This window comes from Triticum aestivum, chromosome 4A (assembly GCF_018294505.1).
Source record: "Triticum aestivum cultivar Chinese Spring chromosome 4A, IWGSC CS RefSeq v2.1, whole genome shotgun sequence".
NCBI classification, from domain to species: Eukaryota; Viridiplantae; Streptophyta; class Magnoliopsida; order Poales; family Poaceae; genus Triticum; species Triticum aestivum.
In genome coordinates this window covers 345,787,721-345,809,848 of record NC_057803.1, presented here as the reverse complement: position 1 = coordinate 345,809,848, position 22,128 = coordinate 345,787,721, and positions in this window count along the sequence as shown.

Genomic DNA, 22,128 nt, shown 5'->3' with positions numbered 1-22,128 from the left:
TTAGTTTTCCACAATCATCCTTTCTGTACACACCTTTTGAGAGGGACACGCATGAATCGTGATTTATTAGAATACTCTATGAGCTTCACTTATATCTTTTGAGCTAGGCAATTTTGCTCTAGTGCTTCAGTTATATCATTTTAGAGCATGGCGGTGGCTTTATTTTTCAGAAATTATTGAACTCTCATGCTTCACTTATATTATTTTGAGAGTCTCTCTAAACAGCGTGGTAATTTGCTTTGGTTATGACTTTAGTCCTAATATGATGGGCATCCAAGAGGGATATAATAAAAACTTTCATATAAAGTGCATTGAATACTATGAGAAGTTTGATTCCTTATTATTGTTTTGAGATGTAAAGATAGTGATATTCGAGTCATGCTAGTGAGTAATTGTGGATTGTAGAAATACTTGTGTTAAACTTTGTGATTCCCGTAGCATGCACGTATGGTGAACCGTTATGTCAACAAGTTGGAGCATAATTTATTTATTGATTGTCTTCCTTATTAGTGGCGGTCGAGGACGAGCGATGGTCTTTTCCTACTAATCTATCCCCCTAGGAGCATGCGCGTAGTAATTTATTTCGATGACTAATAGATTTTTGCAATAAGTATGTGAGTTCTTTATGATTAATGTTGAGTCCATGGATCATACACACTCTCACCCTTCCACCATTGCTAGCCTCTCTAGTACCGCGCAACTTTTGCCGGTACCATACACCCACCATTTACCTTCCTTGAAACAGCCACCATACCTATCTATTATGGCATTTCCATAGCCATTCCGAGATATATTGCCATGCAACTTCAACCATTCCGTTTTATTATGACACACTCCATCATTGTCATATTGTTTTGCATGATCATGTAGTTGACATCGTATTTGTGGAAAAGCCACCTTTCATATTTTTATACATGTCACTCTTGAGTCATTGCACATCCCAGTACACTGCCGGAGGAATTCATATAGAGTCATATTTTGTTCTAGTATCGAGTTGTAACTCTTGAGTTGTAAGTAAATAAAAGTTTGATGATCTTCATTATTACAACATTGCCCCATGTGAGGATAAGTAAAAGAGGCCAAAGAACCTAACAAAAAAAGAGAGAAAAGAGAGATGGGGCAATGTTACTATCATTTTTCCACACTTGTGCTTTAAAGTAGCACCGTGATGTTCATGATAGAGAGTCTCCTATGTTGTCACTTTCATATACTCGCTGGTATGCATCGGTCCTACACAAACGGTTTTTAATCCCTTTCCGCGACGGCATTTGGACTGTCGCCAAGTGAGTGTGCGTGATAGGGTGTCCTTCCCACACGACCGAGAAACCATCTGGGATATGGAGCAGTGATCCAGAGGCCTTCCAAAATTTAATCGTGTGCTCTGCAACACACACTAAATTCTTTTGCACGTGTGGTATCGGTGATTAAGCGTTTCCAATGACGAAGTGAAACCATACGGTCTGTCGTAATGAACCGTTTGGGAAACAATATGTAAGGCACACTGGCCAACACATGAGCTGTGTGCGATTTGTGCCCCATCGCACACGAGTTTTCTGCCTAACCCATCTGCCATGCTAGACTCCATCGCACATGTTTGCCAACAATTACCATCTGTGATAATGTTCTATCACAAAAGTTCCAGTAGCCCCTTTGCACACATACAAGTGTTGCAGACCGTTTGTGATTTGTTGGGTATCACTGACGGTTACCGCAAGAGTGACGTGCGCTTTTCGTTTGGGATCCCACACGTTTCCTGAAAAAATTATGACTGGGATTGTATTTTACATTGGGCACGGTTTACTCCCAGTTCTTGTGTGCGATAACGTGATATAACAAACGGTTCCTAAGACCCTACACACACGTAGTAGCATAGAAAATCATTTGCGATCTGTTGTGTATCACCGACGGTTCCGCTATGATTGACGTATGCTTTCCGATGTGGATCGCACACACTCATTTAGTTGAACCGTGTGCGGAGCAATTGCCAGGTTAAAACAAAAATTTCCCATTTTGAATCGGCATGCAAAAAGCAAATTCGGCACAATATTCAATTGAAGAAATAAACAAAAATATTATATTTTGAATCGGCATGCAAAAAGCAAATTCGCCACAATATTCAATTGAACAAATAAACAAAAATATCCCATTTTGAGTCTGCACACAAAAAGCAAATTCACCACAATATTCAATTGAACAAATAATGTCCACAAGAAGAACATTCATCAGATTTCGCAACAATTGCAATTGAACATATGGTAGCTAAATTCCAATGATTTGTCCACACATACATGCATTACATAATTAATCATGGTGTACGAAATACGAAGACCTCATCAGATGGAAAACAATGGATCCACGCGTTATATGTTTAGCGGCTAACTCTTACTCAATGTTTCAGGAGAATGCATGCTGAAATATTCATTACTACCAGTGGGATTGATGTAGTAATCCAGGAAGAAGTCACTGATAAATCTCCGAACCATCAGCAATTCACCAGCCGGGAGCGGTCCAGGGGTCCTCAGTTTTAAGATGAGCTGCAGTATTGTTAAGACCAGCATGTGCCATATGAGTGGAGTAGAAGATATTAATTAAGATAGACTTAGTGGTCCTAATTTGCGAGGATCATCACAACTATCAGCAGATTTTCAGATGGAGATCATGTGTCTGCAAACATAGTATCCACAAAGGTTGGTCCCTGCTTCTTGTTGAGGAAACTGATTTTTTTGTACAGAATTAGTCATGTATTTGTCCCGTTAGGAACAACCTAACTGGTGTTAGATGTATTATTTTTTATTTGGAAAAAATAGAAAGAGGTTTATTTAGAAGCTTGAACATTTGACTAGCGTAAGGAAAGGTATTTGCAGACTGTTGGAGTAACACTACGAAAATAACGAATTTCGGTGTGTTACCGGAGAAACGATCTCGTGCTGCAGAGGTAGTTTCCTCTTGAATAGGTTCCCTGGTTTAGTTTTCCACAATGCGAGCACACTGCAAATGATGATGAAGTTTGACAACATCAATTATTGAACCAGATATGAATGCAAATTAATTTCAACATCATAGAATTCAATACCTATCCATGAATTGCTGAAGATGCGTCAGATCCTGAGCGTTTGTTGACTCTCTGAGAGAATCGATGTAGTAAACTGTGTTCTTGTTTGGAATAATGAATACCAATATCTAATGATCGCTACATATTAATAAAGCCATGAACTTACGAATTATGTCGAAATCTGAAAGACAATCAGTGTGTGCGTGGTTGTTTACTTGACTTACCGATCATGATATGGCTAGACAGATGATTCTATATGGGACGTGTTTTCGAAGAGACAGACGACCGTGTTAACGGCCTAGTCCCGTAGGTCCTTACCATGTATTGTTGTGCCATTTGCTAATTCAGGATCTATGAAATATACACCCTCCATTTTTCTTCTCTACGCGTTCAATCCCTTGAGAGGAATAAAATGCAGTTAGCTCTTTATCATTTACAACCTTGTATGGAGAAGTTGATGAGAGTTTGTTAAGTTCTTACAAAATCAGGCATCTAACAAGAGTGGCATCGAGCACGTTGAAGTTGAAGAAGATATGTAAGTCCTCAAAACTCACATTGATGGAACCAGCATCGTGTCGGAAATGATCTCTATTATAGTGGACTAGCAAAGCATGATGACCTGCTGACATTTGATCCATGCAATATTCATGTAACTCACGGGAACTAGAGCTGCACTCATCAAAGTATTCTCCAACAAGAAATGGCTGGCCATGGACGTAATTGCGTGCTTCAAGTAAGTCTGCTTTACTTTTAGCAAGCAACAAACGTACTTCATCATCCATTGCATCAAAAATAATATTACTCCCTGATTCGAACAAGCTGTTGTTAATTTGGTTCTGGGCGATGAGTGCTTTAAGTAAGAGACAATCGTTCTCTTTCCTCTTCACTCTCCCGCTGTGCTTCCTCATGGTCATGGGTGTAGCCTTTTTGGCCACTTCCTTCTTGGTACTTGAAGCATTTCTGGCAGAACGTCTGGTTGCCTGCAAGGTAGACTGTCGAGCAGACGGTGAAGCTTGGACGGACTTAGCAGGCAGTTTATCTATGCCGGACCGCTAAGCTGGCGGTGCAACTGTGACGGACTGCTGGGTTGTAGGAGTAGAGGCATCAGACTGCTGGGCTATAGGAGCAGAGGCATCGGACTGCTGACCATAGGTTGAAGCTATGTCGGGTTTCGGCGCAGGTGGTGCCAATTTGTCGGTGTGCTGAGAAGGCCATGCCAACATGTTGGTTTGCTGAGAAGGAAGTGCTGACGCATTGGTATGTTGATCACACGACTGCGGACCGATGGACTGATGAGCAGTCGGTTCTGGACCTATAGACTTCTTAGCAGGCGGTTCCTAAGCATCAGACTGCTTAGCAATCTGTTCCACTACGTTGGTCTGCTGAGCATGTGCTGCAGCTGGGTCTCCCCCCGCTGCTTCAGCGACATGCATCTAAACCGGTGGTGCGTCTTCAGCAGTTGTAGGCCTTGCCACTGGCTGCTTTGGGGCAGAGGATGACACGACCTATATGCCACAAAGTCGGATTGGCTGATCACAGGTTGATGCATCAGCCTGTGAGAGCTACTGTGGCAAGGAGAGCGTCACCGGTTGAGGGGCGACAGTGGTTGCACTTGGCGGGGCTTCAGGGATCTCATCGATGAACTCTATTTCCTTTCGTGGCCACTGGATGTGATGTAACAGTGTTTCTCCCAAGGTCCTTTGCTCATCGAAGTCTCCTAGGACATTCTTCAGGGAAAATTCATTGAATCCAGGCTTTACTTCAGTCACATAGCACTTCACACAGCCCGGCTTCAATGGCACATTGTCCAAGAAGAGGACATCTTCCAAGAAGGGCGGGCAAACCCAGGCTGTTGCACATTTTAATGTACTTTCTTAATGTGTAAGCACGCCCTTCAGTCTGTCTTTCATTCTAGATAGACCAAATATAGAATCATCACGAGCAGCTGTTGTCTCAATGTCGCTGGGGTCAGTTGATGCACAACTACTCTTGTGCAGTTTTGTCGCGCAATAAGCAACATCCTCCATGCCTGCCTCCCCTCCCATCTGTTGGCTATCTGCCAGTGTTAGAGTCTTCTGCATTATCATTAACTCCTCAACATCCTTTCGAACAGCCGGATAAATCTCCTTCCTCAACTTTTCATACAATGCATTCTGCTTCATTTCACTCCTCACTTTTTTCATGCCGAGCCTCTCTTCTTTGCTGAGTGTGAAAGCCCTCTTGTGCGGGACATTGACACCTATACCCCTTGCACGGCCAGGGTGCTCTTTTGTTTCCAGAGCAATTGAAAGAATGTCACATGGCCCTGAGTTCCTGTAGAACCTTCTAGGGATCTTGGAAGCCTCTAACATCACTTCATACAGTTTGGTGTCACGTGCGTCACTACTAGGAAAAGGCCTACTAGTGGCGCACCAGTTTTGCCTACTAATGGCGCACTACTGGTGCGCCACTAGTACCACGCCACTAGTATTATATACTAATGGCGCACCACGGGTGCGCCATTAGTATCTGGTATACTAATGGCGCACCACGCCATGAGCCATTAGTGTAGACGAACATGCGCCATTAGTATGCCTCCCAGGGGGCCATATTTACCCATGTGCTTTGGCATACTAATGGCGCACTGTGTAGTGATGCACCATTAGTATCCTTCGGCATACTAATGGCGCACTTTGAGATGATGCGCTATTAGTATGAATATTAGGTTTTATTTTTCTTTACTTTTCTGATTTTTGCACAGGTTACAAAACATATTATTGGACAGAATATAGACAGCACCACACAACAACAGCAGATTCATCAAATACAATAGAAGATTAGTCTCTGAATACAATTCATTATATTAGTCTCCGAATTCAAAAGACCGAACAAAGATAGAACATTACAAGTCTCGAGACCGTGAGTAGCGAGTTTGTCTTCACATTACAAGTCGATATCGATCATCTAAACTACCATCACATAGAAGAGAGCTGCGGTCATCACGATGAGCATCATCGCGATGAAACTGGTCTTCATCCGGTTCCTCCAACGCTCCCTCCTCTCTCCCGCTAGATAGCGGGCGTATCTAGATTCCGCCCCCGCCCTAGTGGTGTACCCTTTGTAACTGTTACTGCTGAAACGGTGAACCTGTCTTCGACGCTCCTCCCAGTCGTCGTAGACTCCAGGAACCTTACCCTTGTACACGACATACGACGGCATCTCTATGCACAAGCCAAACAACAGACAATACATGAGCAATATATAAGTATGCAACAAAAGGATCGAAAGAGAAAAGCAAGACATTAATAGCACGATTCATGGTCCTACTAATAAATAGCATCAATTACATCTAAGTTGAACGACTGTCCAAACCAAAGAGACATACAATTCATTAAAGTTTAATTACAACATGAGCCAATCAGTGTTTCAGAACTACACATAGCATCACTACTTTCGACTCGACTCATGGGACCGGAGCGTGGATGAAGCTGGCATCTGTCGTGATGGTCATGAAATCACGGGCATTGTCAGCCTGCATTTGTAGCGTTGTGTCTATCTCATTGTTGGACGGTTGATATCTGAGGTAGAACTGCCCCGAGGTATGAAGAACATCTTGATGGATGATTTCCGCAAACTCCGACTGGATGCGAAAGAATTCTTGTCTGATGTTTGCGCCCTGGATTGCCAACAAGCTCGCGGCCCAATCTTTGAGATTATCTAGTAGCAGAAGGTGATGATGGTCCCGTACGATCGCCCGCATGTGATGGAGGGCGTAGTAGGCATCCTTCTGACCGCCAGGTGGCTGCTTGACGCAACAGAACTTAGTATTGTGGGCGAACACGTGCCTGCCGTACCTATGAACTGGCCTGGTGAAGGCACCTCCAGATTTGGCGTAGCCGGGGAGAACATCATCAAGAACTTTCTTGATATTTGTGTAGTCTATCTTGGAGTCACGGTTCGGGTCAAAATACGTGGCCATGGAATATTTCGGGCTTAAGAGGATGAGTGTGCAATGTGTGTCACTGCACAGAACACAGAATGTTAGAAAAAAAACAATGGAAATCTAAGAAATCATATGTTACGGGGCGGTTAAGGGATGACTTACTCGGGAAAGTAAGACACGAGGAAGTTATCCTTATCTTGGTTTGCCAGAATGACACCTTCGAGGTGTGAACTCGCGACTTGGCGGTCCCCAGCGCTGCCCAAGAGCTTGGCACACATGTAGAAGGGGTCGACTATCACGATGTCCGGGGTCTTGTCTCTAATGATCCGCATCTCCATACTCAGTGAAAATAGCCGAACGAAGGTGTAGTGCAGCGAATGAAGGTTAAACATAGCAAAGATGTCATCGAACCGCAGGATGATCGTACCCCCGATGGCGCCATCCACAAATCCCTTGCCCTCTGGCACCTTGGCCATGAAAACCGGGTATGCCACATCATTCTCTCTGAGATTCCGCTTCTCCAAAGAAAGAACACTGTCATGCAGACTCCGCATAGCACAAGTTGCAGCATTGAGCATATTTGTTGGTAGCATCGCCCTACCCGCCACATGCACCCTCCTCGAGATATCCTTAGGTGAAGGTGGCCCGTCCTGAGCACGGATCGTACTCGGTGCCGGCTGGCTCGCACCGGCGCCCTTTTTAGCCTTTCGTTTCCGTCCCTTCTTCTTGATCTGCTGTAATGGGACCGAGTTCTGCTCATAGACCGCTTTCTTGAGCGTGTTGGGGCTGATAATATTTCGCACCTCAGCTATCTGAGGCTCGGTGAAGGCGGCAGCTGGAGGCGTCTCCAGAGAACTGAACGCCAGACGCCTATTGCAATTGGGTTTCTCCGCTGTACCAGCTAGATCGCGATCGTCTTGGTTGGGTTCTTGAGAAGGAGGCCCGCAGAACTCGTCACCGTACCCATGTTCGGCAAAGTACTTATCGACGTTGGTAAGTGTACCATCGTCGTTGTTGTCATCGTCCGGATCCTGTGCCATATGCATGTTCGGATCCTGTGCCATAGGGATGTCCGACATGTCCGGTAGCGTTGCGGCGTTCTTGCCATGGCTTGGCGCCGGCACGACTGGCGGTCTTGTTTGTGGGGTGGTGTCCCCCATCCCCAAACGAATCTGGCTCTTCGGCCAAAGCAAGGGCCAGCTTACGCAGGTGCCGAGGGTCATCTCATCTTCTTCGTCGACCCCAGCGGGTCGAATCAGAGGTAACAGCTCGTCGCAGCCTAGCAGCACCCGAACCACTTCAACCCTATACATTGTGGGTGGCATCGGATTACCGTGGAACACGGGGTTGCCTGGTTGAACGATTCTGCCCTTGGCGACATTGACCAACTCGCCGCCCACGAAGTGCAGGAGAGTGCAAGGAACATCGGCGGCGCCCTGCGAAAACATGTAGGGCATCAGGGATGCCCAGTCAAAGGCAAGGAGATGAAGTCATCGGCCGAGAGGCTTAGTTACCGTGATGCCGTCGAGCTTGGCTAATGTCGAGGCACCGCCAACGGCGGGCGTGCAACTGACGGAGGGGCCGCTTGCTGGCGAGGTGCCGGCTGGCGTACACCCGGGTGCATTAAGCTCCAATGCCCGTGCCGGCGCTGGAGACACGAATACCGCCTCCGCCGGAGACACCAATGGCGCCGCCAGAGACGCCAATGGCGCCGCATGTGCGTTGTGCGAGTTGCAGGCCATGAAGCTGGGAACCGGGGAGGCCCCTGTTGGACGCCCGCAATCCACGTCGTCCGCCCATGAATCAACGTAGGCACCATGGCGTTGAGCGTCGTTCCCAGTTGTTGTTGCACTTGCTCTTGGACAATCTCTGGAATCCGCGCCACTTGTGCCTTGAGTGCTTCAACCTCGCGCGACTGGCTTTCTGAGCTGGTCTTTTTCTCCTTTCGCCCACCAGCAGTATAGTATGACGACCATTTTGTGGACAAGCCTTTGCCGGCCACGCCCAGCTAACGTCGGCTTACTGAGCTTATCCTTGTTTTTCATTACGTTCAACGCCCTATTTAAAGGGGTGTCGAAAGGGGAGCTCTGAGACGACCCCGCGCTACTGCTTTCATTGTCCTGCGGAAGGAATGAGAACCATTTAGAAATATTGGGGATTAATTAGAATGCAACCATATGGAGCTAATTAAAATGCGGTGGATGTATTCCTTACCAGAACAAGCTCAACCACCCTGGTCTTCGGATCTGTGGTAAGCTCCTTTGTTACCGGGTCCTCCTTGTACCAGGCCCTGAGAAAGTTCATGGTCTGCTTGTCACGGTATTTCTCGAAGCCGGGCGGTAGGCCTTGCTCGGCACGCTCCGCGTCCTCCTTGTCCCATATAGGCTCCGCCACTCTGTAACCGCCAGGACCGAGTTGGTGAACCCCTAAGTTCAACTTCTGCATTTCTTTCCCCCACTGACTTGATTCGGAGGTTGCGCTGCTCTCGCACTTGATCTTGAACTCCTTGTAGTCTTCTTCGCCCATCAAAGGATATTTCTCCTTAATCTTCTCATAACTATCACCTTTTTCAATCATTTCCTTCACTGTGCTTTTCCAAGTAGACAGGGCCGTGCTCATCCTCGTGAGGGTGGCACCGTTCACTTTATTCCCTGAGAGGCGTGTGTTTGCAAACTCAGCGGGGAACTTGTATCGTTCGTGCAGCTTCGTGAAGAGGAGGCTGCGCAAATTCCCTCGGTCCTTATGCCTTAGGTTCTCGGTGTTGATCGAGACGATGCTCCAGAGAATGCACCCGAGCTGAACCGAGTACCCCTTGACTACGTGTTTGGGCGCCGTCGGATGCTCGTCGGAGTTCACTTCAGTAAATTCCTCCCTGACGGTGCCGAGCATGCTCGAGCGCCGGTCCTTCCGTTGCCTCTTTGGTTGGCTGCCATCTGTGCGTGCGCCACCATCATCAGTGGTGGCATCCGCGACGCCATCATTAGTGGTGTCATCCCCGACGCCGCTAGGGGTTGTGTAGTCAGGATCGGTGTCTTCCGCGACGTCCTCATAGCGGTGAGGCACCCTAAAAGCCTAAGCGTACATCATTTAGGTTCTCATTGCGACACTGAGGCACCCTAAAAGCGAAGGTTTTTCGACGCCGAGGCACCCTAAAAGCCTAAGCGTACATCATTTAGGTTCTCATCGCGACACTGAGGCACCCTAAAAGCGAAGGTTTCATCATTTAGGGTTTGTCGACTCTAAGTTGGGCCTAATCATTTGGCTCTATTGCAACCTATGGTTTAATGCAGCAAGAATAAAGGGGCAGTTGATCCTACTTAATTAAGTACTAAGATACCCCGACCCATGCATTAGTAGCAAGTACCCCATATGTCCGATTTTTAGCAAAGTCATGCTAAAATTCAAGGAAAATTTCAGCATGACCTTTGCTGAAAATAGGACATATGGAGTACCCAAATTTGCCGGAATGGAAGTTAATCGACATTCCAGCAAACTCAAGGGCCTCTCGGGGTACCTGCAAAATCATCACGACACGAAGGTCGGAGACAAAACCCAGCAAACTAGCACCACAATGTGCCTCTACTTTCATATGGATGAAAAGGCCACAGACCATATGGTCCTCTGCTTTCATATGGACAAAAATCAGCTCAACTTGGACCATGGCAATTTACTTTCATGGAGCATGTGCATTGAGTCCAGAAGCAAAGACTCTACAGGGAAATGAAAAAAAACCTTGGAAATATATTTATGATAACTCTGAATGGATCAGAAGGTGCAGATGCACTTGTAAAAAAAGGTATGCATTTGCAGCAGCTTTGTTCTGATGATGACATGTGCCTCCAAAACCTAATACTGAAAGGCGGAAGCAGGGCAGGAAAAAAGTGCTGCTGATGATGCAGAGATGGTTGGCTATGGTTGGCTCCATTGACACACACAATCAATGGGCCTCTCAAATTAAACTGGCCACCCAGCCAGCTAGCTAATGATACTAGCCCATGATTATGCCCTGTTTTTACCCATGCACATCTCTCTTTTCTTTTTTGTAGCCCAAGGTATCCACCAAATAAGATCCAATTAAAAAGAAAAAAATGGAGTTGTCTACTTCAAAAAAATATGTTGTCCCAGTGTTGTAAGATGGACCAACTATATCAAATACCACCAGAGATTATAGTTGGTAGCGATAATCAGTATCGAGTTATTCAGAGAAAAGAACATTTTGGGAAGCTTTTTTAACATATTTGTTATGGTTCCTGTGGCAACTCTCAGCTTTCATATTCTAATGATACATGGCCATTGTCATTGAAGATGTCATGAATCATCTCTAGAGAAATTCAATCACCTAGTACTAACAAAACATCCATACATTACTAATGAATTTTGTTTCCAGGTGACAATTAAAACCTAGTACTGAATTTACTAATGAACTGATGATGCAGAGAAGCGTAGGAACAAAACCTAGTAATGAATCAGACTGGACAGATCAAATGTGCTCTTGAGATTGAACGAGATCGATCTAGGGTTTGAGCGAGGCTCACCAGGAGACGGCGAAGACGACGAAGCAGAGGCAGCGGGTGACGCCAGAGACCAGCAGCTGCGCGAGGAGGAGCACGAAGAAGGCGCAGACGCCTTGGACGGTGGAGGCGTCGGTGTCGTAGAGGCAAGAGGAGCGCTCGTCGTACTCGTCCGGCACCACCTTGCCCTGCGAGATAGAGAAGGGGTCGTCAGCCCCGGCGCAGGCGGGGGGCAAGGGGAGGAGGAGGGGTGGGAGGGTCGGGGGCGTACGGTGCTGCGTCGCTACTCGGCGCCGATGGCGAGGAGGAAGGCGAAGACGTTGAGGAAGATGAGGAAGCCGCAGAGCGCGAGGGAGGCCGGCGGGGGTCGGGGCGGCGGGGGTGGGGCGCGGGGGTCGGGGCGGTGGGGGTGGGGGGCGCGGGGGCGGGTGGGGTGGAGTCCGGCGGGGGTCGGGGCGGCGGCAGCGTGGGTCGGGGCAGCGCGCGGGTGGATCTGGCGAGGGAGAGAGGGACGAAGGGGATCAGGTGAGGGAGAGGGAGGAATTAGCTAGGGGGAAGCTTACTAATGGCGCACCCCCGTCGGTGCGCCATTAGCAATCTTTTTTTATATAGCAATGGCGCACCAGCAGGAGGTGCGCCATTAGTAATCTTTTTTTCTATAGCAATGGCGCACCTGCAGGAGGTGCGCCATTAGTAATCTTTTTTTATATAGCAATGGCGCACCAGCCAGAGGTGCGCCATAAGTAATTATTATTATTATTATTTGTCGATTCTAATATTTTTTAAGAAAATGAATATGAATATGAAACAGTAATAATTTTTTATAAAAACAGTAATAATTTTTTTAAAAATATCATCAAATTTGTTATTTGAAAATATTTATGAATATGAAAAAATAACATCAAATTTATTATTTGAAAATATCATCAAATTTGTTATTTGAAAATATAATCAAATTTGTTTTTTGGATTTTTAGACGCATTCATTTGTGATGGTGGAGCGGGGAGGGTGCGGTGGGTCGGAGGCGGTGGTGGAGCGGGGGAGTGTGCGGGGGGTCGGCGGCGGCGGTGGAGCGGGGGAGGGGTGCGGTGGGTCGTCGTCGGCGGTGGAGCAGGGGAGGGTGCGGGGGGTGCTCGGCGGCGGTGGAGCGGGCCGGAGAGGGTGCGGTGGGTCGGCGGTCGAGCGGGGGAGGGTGCGGTGGGTCGTCGGCGACGGTGGAGATAGCGGGGGACGGTGCGTGGGGGGGGGGATAGCGATCGAGATGGAGGGGGATAGCGATCGAGCTGGAGGGGGATCGAGATCGAGTGTCCTCACGAATATTCAATTTTTTTCATATTGAATATGAAAAAATATCATCAAATTTGAAAAAATATTCATGAATTCAAAAAGTGCCCATGAAATTTAAAAATATTCATGAGTTCAAAAAGTGTCCATGTAATACAATCGAGAAATGAAGACTGCGATTTAAATACAGTCGATCTTAGCTAGCTATCTGTTCACAATCTTCTTGCCCTTATATCTCCGTCCGTCCTCTGTTGGCCTCGGTCATTGTACGTCTTCTCAATAAAGGTTTTGTGCTCTACCACCCAAGGATCGACCACGTCTATGTGTTGTAGCGCGACTAGGTTTGCTCTTTCAAAGTCAGCGAGTTGACCCTCGAAGTCGACATGCATTTCGCGGAGACCCTCATGGTGACCCCATCCAGCGAGCCTGCCGAGGTGCCTGTTGACGGGCAGACCAACGGGGTTCTCGATGCCTAGATAATTCGTGCAGTAGGAGATGCACTCTTCGGTCAGAAAGCCCCTGGCTATGCTTCCCTCTGGACGTGACATGTTGCGAATGTATCCTTTGATGACACCATTCATCCTTTCGAATGGCATCATGCTGTGCAGGAACGTCGGCCCGAGTTGGATGATATCCTCCACGATATGGACCTACAGATGCACCATAACGTCGAAGAATGCGGGCGGGAAGTACATCTCAAGCTCGCATAGTATCACCACGATCTCTTCCTGTGGCCTTCTGAGTTGCCTCACGCCAACCGACTTCCGAGAGATGACGTCGAAAAAGTTGCATAGGCCAAATAGCGTTTCACGGACGTGCGCGTCCATGATCCCATGGATTGCAACTGGAAGTATCTGCGTCATCAGCACATGACAGTCATGAGACTTCATCCCGCTGAACTTCTGCTTCGCTGGATCTAGGTATCTACTTATCTTCCCCGCGTAACCGTAAGGAAGTTTTACTCCTATGAGGCAGGTGAAAAACTGCTCGATGTCCTCCTGACTTAGAGTGAAGCACGCGGGAGGGTAGTCATTTCCGGTCTTCTTGGCATTTTTGCCTTTGCGATGACTTTCTTTGTCCTTCTCCGCCTCATCATCATCATCATTAGCGTGAAGCTCCTGCCTGATGCCCATTGATTTCAAGTCTGCCCTTGCTTTCGGCCCATCTTTGGTCCTCTCTGGCATGTTGAGCAGGGTACCAAGCAGACTCTCGCACACGTTCTTCGTGATATGCATGACATCAAGGCTGTGAGGCACACGGTGGATCTTCCAGTACGGCAAGTCCCAGAAAACAGACCTCGTTTTCCATACCTTCAGCAGCGGCTCTGGCGTCTTTCGCTTCTTTCCCGTCTCTGGCGCCTTTTGCTTCTTTCCTGGCAGTGGGCAATCTTTCCAATTTTTCAACAGCTCGTCTATTTCCTCGCCGCTCCTCGTACGCGGGCGTCTTCGGGGTTCGGTTTCACCATCGAACAGATCCTTGCGTTTCCTCCATGGGTCATCATCGCGAAGCCACCTTTGTTGTCCCATGAACACGGTTTTCAAAGACCCGGGATCTCTATCTAGCTGGCGATACGTTGTGTCATCCATGCACCTGACGCATCCAGAAAATCCGTGGACCACCTGCCCCGCGAGATATCCGTAACTGAGATAGTCGTGCACCGTCGTGAGCAGTGCGGCTCTCATAGGGAAATATTCTTTCTCTGCGGCGTCCCACGTATTGGCTAGCATTTTCCACAGCGTGTCTAGCTCCTCTTTCAGCAGCCCCAGATACAGATTGATGTCGTTCCCTGGTTGTTTCGGCCCTTCAATTAGCATACTCATGTGAATGTACTTCCTCTTCATGCACAACCAGGGGGGAGGTTGTACATCCACACAAACACAGGCCAGGTGCTATGTGTGCTTCTCTGGCTGCCAAACGGATTGACTCCATCGGTGCTCGCGCCCAGCACGATGTTCCTTGGATTGTTCCCAAATTCTGGGTCTTCGAAGTTCAATGCTTGCCATTGGCTCGCATCCTTAGGGTGACTCAGGATCTTGTCTTTTTTATTTATCTCCGGATCATTTTCGTCATCTTCCTGCTTCTTCTCCTCCCTATCCGCGTGCCAACGCAGGAGCTTTGCTACCTTAGGGTCTGCGAAATACCGCTGCAGACGAGGAGTGATCGGAAAGTACCACACCACTTTTCGAGCAGCTTTCTTCCTCTTCTTGTATCGACTGACGCCGCACACCGGACATATGGTAGACTCCGCGTGCCCATCCCGATAAATGATGCAATTGTTCAATCATACATGGTATTTCACGTGCGGTAAATCCAAAGGACACACGATTTTCTTCGCCTCCTCGAAACTGGTCGGGCACTTGTTCCCCTTGGGAAGACGTTTGTGCCAGAATGACATGTTCTTGTTGAAGCATGTGTCGGTCATTTTGTGTTTTACCTTCATCTCCAGAGCCATGAGCGTTACTTTCAGGCGGGTATCCTCGGGCCTGCATCATTCATACAATGGAGTAACCGCGTCTATCTCCAGTTGATCCAGCTTGGCTTTCTCTCGGGCGGCAGCCCTTGCATTATCCGTCTGCTTGAGAAGCAGCTCTTGAATATGAGGGTCCTGCACCCAGCCTCCATCGTCGTCTGCTCCGGCATCTTCATCTTCATGATCATGCCCTTCGTCTTGATCTTCCTCATCATCATGTCCGGCATCTTCTACATGATGACTGTGTACAACATCACCGTCATGATCATGTCCTGGAGATTCTTCGTCTTCTCGCCCGCCCGAGCCGCGGTGGTTGTCTTGCTGCCCTTCCTCATTTCTTGCCCGGCCCCCATGGACGACTTCATAGTCATCTTCATCACCTTGCCACCGATAGCCATCCATGAAACCACACAAGAGCAGGTGGTCCCGCATGTGCCCGGAATCCGGGTCCGCAATAAGGCTCTTCACCTTGCATCTTCGACACGGACATCTTATCTCCGTCTCGTTCTTTTGAAGCATCTTGGCCTTCGCGAAGCTCAAAAACCTATTCACGATGCCTTCGGTCATCGTGTGGACCATGGTCACCTGTGGGGTAGAGCAAAACGATATTTTAGAACCAAGAAAAAAATTTGGCATGACTTTCGCTAAAAATAGGACCAAAAAGAATGCATAGTGCCAAAATTCTCGCCGAAACAGAAATGAATCAACATTCCGACAAAATATTGGCAACTATCGCATTTCAAATACTGGTACCTACAAACACAAACATATATGCAACACCACAAACATATGCAACACCACAAACATACATAGATCTAGCTAGGCCACAAAAAGTGCATATGCACGTTGTTGGAGCGAGCTAGGGAGAAAAAAGTAGATCTACAACATAAAGATAGCTTTCCCCTTACTTACCTATCAAAAAGGTAATTTAACCACTTAATTTTGATGAATCTATGGTGCAAATGAGGTGAGGAGGAGGAGGCAGCCGTCACAAGCTTGAAGAAGGAGGTGGAGGGAATGAAATGGGGAAAGTGAGTGTGTAGGTGTGGTTGTCCAAAATATCTAGCTGGTCCCAGGTTACTAATGGCGCACCACCCACTCATGCGCCATTAGTAACCCTACATACTAATGGCGCACCTGCTGGTGGTGCGCCATTAGTAGGTTTGCAAATATATATATATATATATATATATATATATATATATATATATATATATATATATATATATATACATACTAACGGTGCACTATGCCACGGTGCACCATTAGTAGTTTTGCAAAAAAAAGAATAAAAAAATACAGTAGTGGCGCACTTGGTTCTTGGTGCGCCATTACTAACTAGTAATGGTGCACTGTGCCTGGATGCGCCATTAGTATGTTTGGAAAAATGAAAAAAAAGTTTTTGTTACTAGTGGCGCACCATATGTCTGGTGCGCCATTAGTATCTTCCACACTAATGGCGCACCAGCACATGGTGCACCATTATTATCTTCCACACTAATGGCGCACCAGCACATGGTGCACCATTAGTATATAGTAGTGGCGCACCACGTGTCTGGTGCGTCATTAGTGTCAATTTCATCTATAGCCCTTTTCCTAGTAGTGCGTTTTCAAAGTAATAAGTTCCATCATCATGCCTTTTTGCACGTGCCCGCAAGTAGTCTCTGGCGCGTTCGCCCCTGATTTCACTAAAGGCCGGATTCCCACCCGGCGCTACTACTTCTTTGTCGTCCTGTTCCCATATAAGTTTCATGCCGTAGTATCCTACCACACCCATACGGTGGGGGTGTATGTTCTTCTTCTGAAGTTCCGATTGCTTGAAACTCTTCTTAGCAAACTCTTTAGTTGCCCTGACCCTTTTGAATTCTGCCCAGTCTGCCTTTGTAATTTGGGGGTATGCGGGGATTGGGTCCTTGCCTTCACTCAAGTACTTCTTGTACAACACGTGCTTCCAGTTTCTCCAAGAATCCCTAGACTTCTTCAGTGCAGCATGTTCCACCTACATTCTCCACTGCTCTGGAATGTTGAAGTGATCCATGATCTCCCAGACTATCCTTCGCCGTGTTTCTGTGTCAGCCTTCCGAAACCCCGACAGATTAGTGTTGAGCCTTGCCCTACCAACAAATCCACACACACTCCTGAACCTCATGCATGCTTTATCTGGTTTATTTGGAGCCCAAGACAATCAATCTCGATTACTTCATATACACCTTTAGGCTGGTGTGTGGGCTTCTTTGGAGCGTTCCTCCGTGTCTTGACCGGAAGGGTAATTGCTGCAGCTCTATCCCATTTAAAACTACTTGTTCCCTCACAATCTGTTGAAGACCTAGGGTTGTCCGAATCAGATGAAGATACATGGCCTCAATGAGTGCTGTCGCTGCTACTCGACATCTATAGAGAACACATGCAAAATTCAAGAAAGGAGGATAATCATAAAACTAACAACTTGGTATCAAGATTTCTAAACATGCCATGCAATAATTTATAAAATGTACGGCTAATTTGTTAAGTTTGTGTGACTCGAGCGCCCGTGATATGTAAATAGGCAGTAACTTATTGGAACAAATACAACTTATATGTAGTAAGGAAGGTAGATAATAAACATATATATGCTCTCCATTATTTTATAGCCAATTTGGGAACATACAGAACAAAATTGGAAGAGGGATTGCGAGGAAATATGCCTCACCACGATGGAGAGTAGTAACTAGCAGGCTTCTTAATGCAAACCCGGCCGGACCACAGGAGAGGTGAAGGTTACTGCATCGATATGCTCAAGGGTGGCTGGCGAGCAAACGAAGACGGCGAGGCGCGGGGTGCCGTGTGTTGGCAACAACAGTGGATGTAGGTTTGACGCCGAAGAGCGGGCACACGACCGGGGTGAGCACGGCGGCGCCGGAGAGGGTTCTGTCATGGATCTCGGGAAGGGGGGAGCTGGCGAAGGAGATTGGGTGGACTAGCTGAGTGAAACGCGGGCGGACAGTGGGGGTGTTGGGGACTCCGGGTGTTGGCGGCCTAGGTGAAAAGGGTGAAAAATATCCCCGGTCGCCGCACGCGCGGAAAGGCCTATGCAAACGGTTGCCTCTAAGCACTCGTGTGCACAAACAGAATAATTTCGTTTGAAATGAAGACGTGAGTTCATCGTTTCGCCTCTAAAATTTTCCCACGTAAACCAATCACAATTTTACCACGAGTTTGATTTGCTGGCGCATTTCAGCTCTCATGTGCTATATGTAAGACATTTTTTGGCATTTACCGTGCATGTTGGCATATAAATCAATTCCTAGCCGGACTGTATTTCCTGTCGAAAGGGATGAGGATTGTTGTTCGATCTGGGAGCATCCAACGGTGCAGACGTACAATCCTGGGGTTTGGGTTCTGGCTAATCAGAACGCACGACTCAGATCGTGCCCGCAGCCAAGGGGGGCATCGGCCACGGTTTGGTAGGCACACGGCTTTCGTGTGTGAACCGTGTGCTATTTGAAAACATTTTTTGGGAGGAGCTTTTTGAAAACATTTACATGTGTTGTTGAATGGGATGAGGATCGCCGTTCGATCAAGGAGAATCCAATGGTGCAGACGGACGATCCATGGGGTTTGGGTTCTGGCCAATCAGAACGCATGACTCAGATCGCGCGTGTGGCAGAGCGGGGGGGAGTGCATCGGCCACGATTTAGTGGACACACGGCTTTCGTGAACAAACCTTGTGCTCTTTGAAAACATTTACATTACCTAACATCATATTTTTGTTCAAATGAAAACATGATTTTCGTTTCACCTCTAATTTTTTTCCATGGTAAGAAATCACGAGTATAGTGAAGTGTGTCATATACTAGTATCATGAATATACAGTATATGTGATACTAGTGTATGATACTACTTTAATTAATTATAGCGCATAGTATAATATATATATATAGAGAGAGAGTATAGTATCATATATAGATCATATTTATTGCCATGCATGACACAAATTAGCATCGCATTTAACATGCTACGGTATCTACCTATATGTTACTCTAACCATCTATATATTTAATTCTTTGCCACATCAGCATACTTGCGCTATTTCCGGGTGCATGCCATTGTCGGCTATGATACCACCACTATGGCCAGCCTTATATAGTGGGGAGTATCATATACTATATATATATATACCATAGATGACCGTATTTATGGCCATGCATGACACAAAGTAGTATAGCATTTGTTATATATATATATATATATATGTTATGGTATCTACCTATGTTACTGCCTCTTTGCCACATCATCATATTTTCTATTCCCAACTCCTGAGTGCATGATACTGGCTATGATACCCCCACTATGGCCACCCTAATAAGGCTGGTCGTAATATGGGAGTATCAAGCGGTATGATGCGTGCCAACTAGACTTTTTGGATGATGTGGCACAAAGTTAAATGAGGAAAGAGAGGGTGTGGTATCATATCATGATACCATATCATATTAAATGTTGTACTACTTTGTGTCATGCATGGCAATTAATAAGGCAACCTAAGATACTAATTTATGATACTATGCATGCGCGCATTACAGAGGTATTGCCGATCATATACTAGTATCATGCATATATATACTCCGTCCTTTTCGGTTTATAGGCTTATCTCAAAATTTTAGTTTTTCCATTTTATAAGGCTCAATTTGGTTATTCCCCATCACATGTTCAGATTCCAAGGTGCATTAGATCATTGCATGCATGCAAGTATTTATTAAGAGAAAGTTGACCAATGCATGTACTTTATGCATGCATGTATGTATTGCAGTTAATACATTGGAAAACATAATGTTTTGAGGAAAACAAAAGCATTAATTGGGTGTTTTTGCAAACTGCAAAAAGTATTCCACCACTCACCATCTACCTGTGTTGGTGAGATTTTTGAATTGAGCCCTATAAGGCTGGCCATAGTGGGAGTAACATAACCGGTAACATGCACTTGGGACTAGTAAACATGCTTATGTGGCACACAATTAAAGAAGAGAGAGGGTTAGAGTAACATAGGTAGATACCGTATCATGTTAAATGCTATGCTACTTGAGTCATGCATGGCAATAAATATGATCATCTATGATACTACTTTATGATACTGTGCACTATGGAGGTAGTATCATGCATACACTAGTATCATATATATGACACTCCCCACTATGAGTAGCCTAAGGTTGGTTGTATGGGGAGTATCATATACTAGTATCATGCATATGATATATACTAGTGTAAGATACTACTTCCGTAATGCATAGTATCATAATTAAGTTAGTATCTTAGGTTGCCTTATTAATTGTCATGCATCACACAAAGTAGTACAACATTTAATATGACACGGTATCATGATATGATACCACATCCTCTCTTTCCTCATTTAATTGTGTGCCACATCATCCAGAAATTCTAGTTGGCATGCATGATACCTATTATGATACTACCATTACAACCAGCCTAAAACTGGAAAGGAGGGAGTAATACTAGCTAGTCTATGATATACTAGCTACCTCACTAAGAGCATGGTTAATAATACAACCAAGGGTCGGCTATAAGATGTTGCCATGTCATATACAACCAACCTCTTAGCGGGCATGTACAATAATAAGTTTTAAATATGTACTAGTTTATCAATAGTTGGCCCACCTTACATCCTCACAAAGTGTCTTGGGTCTCGTGTTGCTGCTGGCTCTACTAACCAAGAGCCCACTTCTCTTCTTTCCACTCTTCTCTTTCCTCCAATTAAATCACATATATATTGTTCTATTCCTTATAGCCTGCTTAGACTACCCACAATGGGAGTAACATATATAGGTAGTAACATCACACGTATCTAGATAAAATAGATGATGTGGCAAGCAATAAATGAAGAAAGAGAGGAAAGTGGTAACATAGTTAGTTACTAGTAGTATGAGTAACATCACACATCTCAAGGAAAGATGAGTCTATAGCCTAATAAAGGAAGTGTTGCATGTTACTACACATATGTTACTCCCCACTATAGAGGTAGTAACATAGACTAGTAACATTCTATGTTACTACCCAATGTGGCTAGTCTTATGTCACTCTATTGTACTTGCTCTAATGCATAGTATCATAGAGTAGCTAGTATCATATGTAGTACTTTATTTATATTTTCATGCATGACACATAGTAGCATATCATTTATTATGATACTGTTTCATGATATGATACTTAACCCTCTCTTTCTTCATTTACTTAATTCTATGACAGCTCATCAAAATTGCCTAGTTGGCATGCATGATACTAGCTATGATACCCCCTATCATCCTAGCAAAAGAAGGTGTACAGATCATTTGTGCGTTGCTTTGTGAGTTTTCATCCATTTGTTCGAGAAGCGGGGAGAAGTTTCAAACATTTCGGCCGCGAGGTGCGGCCACTGGCGTAGGCCTAGTTGGTATTCTAATTACAGGAAATTCAGATGGAGTTTGGACATCATCAAAATTGATGTGCATGCTCTCACGACCCATGGAAAAAAATTGGTAAAGTTTGGCACAAGTTTTGATGACCGCTCCTTCCAAACCGCAGCATCTCACACGAAGGATCATGGTTTCCCAAAAGTGGACGTGTCAATTCAAACTCCTGTGGCCGTTGACTTCATTGTTTGGCCACATAAAAATTTCCATGGTACGCAATCACCATTATACCATGGGTTTGAATTTCTGGTGCATTTCAGGTATCGTTAGCTATATTTAAGACATTTTTTGAGATTAATGTGCATTTCATGCATAAAAATAAAATTACAACCGGAACTGCATGTGCTATCGAAAGGGATGAGGATCGTTGTTCGATCTAGGAGCATCCAATGGTGCAGGCGTACGATCCGTGGGGTTTGGGTTCTAGCCAATCAGAAAACACGACTCAG